This window comes from Octopus bimaculoides, chromosome 7 (genome assembly GCF_001194135.2).
Source record: "Octopus bimaculoides isolate UCB-OBI-ISO-001 chromosome 7, ASM119413v2, whole genome shotgun sequence".
Classification (NCBI taxonomy): domain Eukaryota; kingdom Metazoa; phylum Mollusca; class Cephalopoda; order Octopoda; family Octopodidae; genus Octopus; species Octopus bimaculoides.
This window is the reverse complement of record NC_068987.1, coordinates 32263165-32271288: the sequence shown is the minus strand read 5'-3', so window position 1 is coordinate 32271288 and position 8124 is coordinate 32263165.

The window sequence follows — 8124 nt, the reverse complement described above, 5'->3', positions numbered from 1 at the left end:
TATACATATATATACATATATATGTGTGTAGGTGCGTAGGTATGTGTGTTTGTGTGTGTGTGTATGTGCGTATGTGTGTGTGTTTGTGTGTATGTATTTATATGCAGGGGTTGGACAAAATAATGGAAACAGCTAACATCATAGCGTTATAATTTTGAAATATCTATAAAACCAACAAAAGCTTGTTTATTTTTATGTTTTTTGATTTATTATTAGTGTTGCTTAATGTTTTGCTAAAATTGCTGATTCTTTTTAGTCATCATCAAAAAAAAGTAATTAAAATTCATTAAAATGACAGATATATCAGACTTTCAAATGGTCCAATATCTAGAAGAAAAAATCTCAGACCTGTGCTCCAAACTTTTGGTTATAACTATGTGTGTGCGCGCGCGCGCGTGTGTGATAAGATATATAGAATTTGTGACTCAGTTTGGTCGAATCCCAGGCGAGTAAACAAAAAATTGATGCTTGGCCCTCTGGAGACTAGATTTTTTTATTGTTACGCAGTTGTAAACTGAAACTATTGATCTAAAATCAAACCATACATAACCAACTGACAGATTCTAATCTCTCGGTTTTCTATTTTCATCTTCGATAATATGTCGAAATCATTGATGCCGTAGATGTTATAAGACACTCTCATTATATAATATATTAAACTTGTAAGGCGGTGAGCTGGCAGAAACGTTAGCATGCCGGGAGAAACGCTTAGCGGTATTTCGTCTGTCTTTATGTTCTGAGTTCAAATTCCGCTGAGGTCGACTTTGCCTTTCATCCTTTCGGGGTCGATAAATTAAGTACTACTTGCGTACTGGGATCGAGCTAATCGACTGGTCCCCTCCCCAAAAAATGTTGAGCCTTGTGCCTAGTGTAGAAAAGAATATATTAAACTTGTGTTATTGACTGGTAAATGAGATATTTTGGCGTACAAGTATTTCTCAAGACAAAACCAGTCTGGATATTCTGCGTACTGTAAATATTTCATAAACGGACCTGGTACTGCAACACCATCAGCATCTTTCTTAAAACGCTACTAGCTGTGATTTATAATCTGTGTTGGGCATCTCAGCCTAGCGAAGCTCCCCTCCAGTGCTAATGATAGCTTATTTCTTCCATAGAAAGAGAGGACAAGAGGAAGTGAATGAAGGATTTACAGAGAGCGCAAGTTATAACGAAATACCTAGATAAATACATGGATAAACATATAAGAGTGTGAAAAAGAGAATGACAATGATTTGATAAATAGTATACTGAGGTCAATGGAAGCAACTTTTTAGCTACAGCAACAACAGTTTGTTAGTTAATAACGCATTGTGACAAACGGACAGATTCATTTATTATTATAATATAGACTCCAGTGGTGTGAGATAAAATAAACTTTTATGATATTAGTTTGATCTAGAGTTATGTCATTAGAGTTAGTGTAAAATGACCTCTTGCTGGTACATTAGAAATATTGCGTGATATATACATGTATATATAGTTATAATAGATTTTGTATCTTACACCACAGAAATTGAAAATAGTGTGAATGAAGTGAATTTACAGAATATACTAAAACCAACTGTGATATCAGCATTCTGTGACCTGCCACCAGTACTTTATTTAACTCATGATAAACGCACTTAACTATATAGCTCAGCAGTCGATTTAAAGTCTGACTTCACTTAATCGTATATAGCGATTACATGTTTCCCCAATCCATTGATTTAAACATCGGACCATTTGATCTATGAGATTTGTAACCCTTGCTCTCAAACACTCGTTAACCATCCGTAAACACTGGCTTTTTAAATTAATGTAAAGACGATAGCAATTTTAGCAGCAAAATGTGAAATCAATGTATTCTGTTCAAAATAGGATTTCACCGCATTCTGTTCCAAATAGAACGGCTGTTTTAACAAACATTCAATATTCAATATCGTTATAAAACATAAAATGTCAATTATCGTTATTATCATTATTAATCTATTTTAGTAAAATTGTAGGTGGCTGAGACAGTTGTTCGAATCTAGATATCATCCATACATTTATAATAGGAGACGTAACTCATAAACCCCTGCACAGCCTATGTCTATCAAGGTGAAATTATCGTAAGTACAGTCACTGTAGAATTATATAACTGATATATTTTGAATAAGTTCGAAAGCACATTATTAATAGCAACATAGCAACAGAAGGGAGGGTTGAAAATTGTAATGTTCATGCTTTTCCTAACCTCATTTGCATCAAATAGGAACTGATATAGTGTCAACAAAGAGATTAACTTCCCCTTCAAAGCGAAGATACTGTTGGGTAGAAATGTACACCACCACTTCCACTATAAAGACCAAGAGACAGATATTCTTGTAACGTGGATTCTGGATGTTGGATCCCTAAAAACGTCTGGCGATAGAGTAGGGTCTCTACGTCCTGGAAGCAGTAACAAATCTTTTATGAGTTTTAATAAAATTTTAACTAGTCAGCTCGGTCTATTTTTCTGTCACAGATAGAAGAATCTGCGGTTTAACTATTGAGTTTATCTGTTCAGAGCGAGACTCAATCGAAATTACAAGATATACACACACCCTCGTAAATTTACTTTACGTTTCCAATTATCTCAACTTTGTATATTAATTCTATCAATTAATAAGTGGAAGGTGTTTAAATTTAATTTGTCAAAATATTTTCATCGCTTTGTAACCGAAACCTGCTCACTGACAAAATGACGAAAATATTTTGACAGGTTAAATTTAAATGTTGAAGTGAATCTAATAGTTTTTGCGTGTGTTTAAATAGCTTAGAAACACCTTCCACGCTGCAGTTGTTTTTGTTTCAGCACACAATCTCAGATCAGGTCACTTGCTATGCGAGTGCATCTCCGTAATTAATAAGTATATTTTTTTAAATATAAACAAGCTACACTGTTTCATCACCTAAAAGGAATCAATACAAATTTATGTGTTATGGAAAACAGATTATGGCTTTACAGTTGGGCTGAAGAATATTTAGAGCTACGTTTAGATTGCCATAAGACAAACGTGTAACAAGTGTTTTAAATGAAACATAAGTAAATGCTCTGAGATATTTGAAAATGCGACCTTCAGTTTCCTAGACTGACGCTCCAATAGACGTTCACTACGATACAATAGCATTGAACATTCAGTAAGGAAGCAATATGTGTACAGGGTCTGAAATCCAGATTCCAAGAACCAGTGTATTCTACGAAAGTTATGTACAAGGTGCATTCCAAAAGATGTGAGACTTTTTCAGGAAAGACATTTGTTAATTTCAAAGTACAAAACTTTAGTCTCCTTCAAGGCAAATCTTCTAACTTCAATGCACTTGCTCCAACCACCTCGTGAAGGCCCCATGGTACTCCTCCTAAGTGGTGGTGTCCAGGATTCTTGTCACAGCTTCCTTCACTTTCTCAATATCTTCAAAATGATTCCCACTGAGGTTCAACTGAAGCTTGGGGATTAACCAGAAACCACAAGGATCAAAGTTTGGACTGTAGGGAGGGTGAGGGATAGTTTTGATGCCATCTCTGTCAAGTAATTTGTTATCAGAATGGAATTGTGAACTAACCTCCCTCAAAACCGCCACAAAGTACTCTTTGTTGGCCTTTCGCCCAGAAGGAACCCAGTGGAAGTAAATGATTCCTCTTGCTGTTATGAACTTCCTGGCGGGCTTGCTTTGCCTGACTGTCATAGGTCTGCGGGAGCCAGGATGCTTCAATTGGGCACTCTGTCTTTTGGTCTTTTCATCGTAACAGCAGATTCAGCTTTCCTCACAGGTTACCAGACATTCAAGAACTCTTGTCTTGTATTGGATGTAGTTAGCTCAACCATCTCCCTGCTGTCACCAATGTTTCTTTTCTTCTGTTCGTCACTGAGCACTCTGGAAACAAACTTTGCACAAATTTTGCGCATGTTGAAGCCTTCATAAATAATTCTGTGTACAATTGCCACGCCAATGCTTTTTTCTGGTCTTTATCCAGGAAATTGCGATTCCTCAACCAGCTCGGATGTTCTGGCGCACCTCTTCATCCAACACCTCTCATCGTCTCTCGCCTCCTCTCTACCGTCCTTGAACCTCTTGTGACAGCGATAAATATATGGTCGGTTCATACAAGTTAATCTATATGCAGTTTGGAGCATTTCCTCAGTTTCAGTAGTGTTTTTAACCAGTTTCCAAAAGCTTGGTAATACTCAAGCGCTAACTATCAGAGGATTCAACAGGTAATTTAATGATGAAGCTATAGCCAAAACTCAGATCAAAAAGTGGTACAACCACTTTAAGTCACGACAACATTCTGTAAACTTTTCACCTGTGACAAGTAGTGCTTAGCAGGATGTGTTCAGAGTGTTTTTACGGTCGTCTCCTTCAATCTGGAGTAACAAATGTTGGTAGGTCAGCTTATTATTAAATGTATAGCAACGATATAGTAAAATCACAATAATCTAGGACAGTTACAAGTGCTTCTCCTAAAAAGTCTGAAAACTTCTGGAATGTACCTCGTAACTGTTTGTAGGATGTAACATAGTCGTTGGTGTTTAGTCCAAAGTTGATCTTAAATCTAGCAAACTATGATCAATGGATTTTAGACTACGGCATCACATCTTCTTCGGACATTGTGTACCTTAAACCATATAGTACAATGTGTGCTTTAAAAGAAGATAAAAACGCTAGAGTATGGTTTATGTTAGATTCAGCTGCTTTTAGGTGATACGATGTAGACGTTTCTTAAATGTCACTTTATCTGCCATGAACGCGCACGCGCACGCATACACATTCCTGCTGAATGCAACTGATTTATTACAGAAAATATAGCTTTTTATGGACATTAAGATTATCAATTTAGAGAGATAAATTTACTTTTATGATAAATAGAAAATGTTTCTGAGATACCACCTGGTATTTATGAAGATTTGGAAATTAATTAATAATAATCATGATGATAAAAGAGCTGCAGGTAAATATCATGTATAGGTATCTTGATGTTTTTGTATTCAGTTGAAGAGATTATATTTAGATTTAAATAATGTAGCATTGGCTGTAGTTGTTAATTATTTACTTATCAACACCATTATAATAACCTTCATCATCAACTGTAGCCTCACAGTTTTCGAGAGAACTATTAGATATAAAAATATAAAAGATAAGTCATTTATCCTCAACTACAATATTCAAACTGAAATATATCGTGAATATATAATGTATTATGTACGCGGTGCGTTCAAAAACTATCCGACTTTATTTTTTCCACCAAAACTAAGGCTGCGTGGGCAAGATCCTTTTGAGTGAGAGGTGATGCCACTTTTCCTGCGCATGTGAGAAAATTTTCGAGCCGATAGGCCGCGTCAGTTTCTTGCCGTCACGCCTGGAGTATATATCTGAAGTGCGCGCTCGTCAGATTTTCCTTTTTACGCAAGATGACCGAACACATCGAGCAGATATATTGCATCAAGTTTTTCCAAAAGCTTGGTAATACTCAAGCGCTAACTATCAGAGGATTCAACAGGTAATTTAATGATGAAGTTATAGCCAAAACTCAGATCAAAAAGTGGTACAACCACTTTAAACATGGCAACACCTCAGTGGAGAGCGAGGCACCTCAGTGGAGGGCGAGGCACCTCAGTGGAGAGCGAGGCACCTCAGTGAAGAGCGAAGCACCTCAGTGGAGAGCGAGGTACCTCAGTGGAGAGCGAGGCACCTCAGTGGAGAGCGAGGCACCGCAGTGGAGAGCGAGGCACCTCAGTGGAGAGTTAAGCACGGTAATGCGGGCCATCTACAAGTCGAAAGGAGGAGCCCATTAAGATGGTTCGGCGAATAGTCATGGACGACCGCCGTATTACAATCCATGAAATTGCTCACGACTGGAACTTAGTTTGTGGTTACGACTCGGAAACCAAATTGCAGTCGTTCCAATGTGAGCATCCGTCAACTCCAGGGCTCAAAAAAGCATAACAGGTTCGCAGCAATGTGAAGGTAATGTTGACCTGTTTCTTTGACTCCCGTTGTATTAGTGCATCATGAATACACACCACATGACCAAACAATGTGGAATATTACTTGGAAGTTATACGTCACCTTCATGATGTTGTGCGGCTGGACATGTGGGCAGCGAAGAATTGCTAACTTCACCGCGACAATGCACCCGCTCATTCTGCCCACATAATCCAAGCGCTTTTCTGCTCAAGAACAACATACCACATATTCGACAAGCTCCCTACCCTCTCGACTTGGTATCATGTGAGTTCTGGCTCTTCTCCAATCTGAAAACTCCGCTAAAAAAGAAGCGATTTCAGTCGCGAGAGAATATTATGAGAAAAGCGACGGCGGAACTAGCTCCATGCCATTCCAGCGAAGGCGTTCCAAAGATGTTACCAGCAGTGGCGGAACCGCTGGGAGAAGTGTATGAACTCCCAATGGAAGTATTTTGAAAGTGATTAACTAAAATTTGTGATATGTACAAAATTGTTTTGTTTTTGTTTTGTTTCTTATACCGAATGGTTGAATACTTTTTGAATGTACCTTGTATAAGTACTTCAACATCGTTGTTATCGATGAGATTGTATGCTTCCAAAATCCAATGCCTGTGTTGCTGTTAATAAGGTTGTGTTTGTTTCCATAATTCAAATTAAAATGAAATCCAAATTTTCTCTCTCATCCTTTCTCTAATTCTTTTCGTCTCCCCTTCACCGTTCTCCGTCTGTCCCTCTCTCTTTCCCACTCTTCCTCCTTTACTCTCTCGTTGCTCACACGTGACCATCGGCTATCTTTCTTTTCCAAACTTGAGCTTCTTTCTTTCCTTTTGATCTACCACACAGATCACACGCATTCTTGTCCGTCTCCTCTCCTATCTTTCTCCTGCCAAAGCCTGTTCCTCCAGCGTTCGCCACCTCACCTCGTTATACCTTAGCAGCCCTTACTGTTTGTTTTCACTGTCCTATTTTTGTTACCAACTTTGACCCTCCGCAAAATCACAAATTTTATTTTGCTTTGATGGAGAAACTGTTTCTCGAAGACACATCTTGTCGTAATTGTTCGAAATGTGGAGTAGATAAACCAGCCGACAACTGATGAAGGATCGTTCTTTATATTACTTGTCCTCTTTTTTTTCCATTTGTTTCTTTCGTTGTTCGCAAAAAAGTTCGTATTCCATGTTTTCGTATTTCGTATTTCACGTTGTTTACGTTTTATGACGCCCTGTACCCATATATGCATATGTATATACATATATATATGTAAGTATGTACATATATGTACGTATGTATATATATATATATATACGCAGGAGTGGCTTATGGTAAGTAGGAGTGGCTGTATGGTAAGTAGCTTGCTTACCAACCACATGGTTCCGGGTTCATTCTCACTGCGTGGCACCTTGGGCAAGTGTCTTCTACTATAGCCTCGAACCGACCAAAGCCTTGTGAGTGGATTTGATAGAAGGAAACTTAAAGAAGCCCGTCGTATATATGTATATATATGTGTGTGTGTGTGTGTGTGTATATATGTGTGTGTGTGTGTGTGTGTGTGTGTGTGTGTGTGTGTGTGTGTGTGTGTGTGTGTGTGTGTGTGTGTGTGTGTGTGTGTGTGTGTGTGTGTGTGTGTGTGTCTATGTTTGTATTCCAGCATCGCTTGGCAACCGATGGTGGTGTGTTTACGTCCACGTAAATTAGCGGTTCGGCAAAAAAAGAGACTGATAGAATAAGTACTAGGCTTCCAAAGAATAAGTCCTGGGGTGATTTGCTCGACTAAAGGCGGTGCTCCAACATGGTCGCAATCAAATGACTGAAACAAGTAAAATAGTAAAAGAGTATGCATATATATTATTTATATTATTATATGATTGAACGCCACGCATCCATTTCCAAGTAAGTTTATCTGAGTTAGATAGCTAGCTAGCTAGCTAGCTAGCTAGATAGATAGATAGATAGATAGATAGAAAGATAGGTAGATAGATAGATAGACAGACAGACAGACAGACAGACAAACAGACTGACTAACTGGCAGGCAGACAGACAGACAGACAGACAGATAGATAGATAGATACATTTCTTTTATTAGCCACACAGGGCTCAACGAAGATGGGACAAATACAATGTAGAGCTTTTCTTTTTGGGAGGGGGAAGGAAGGAA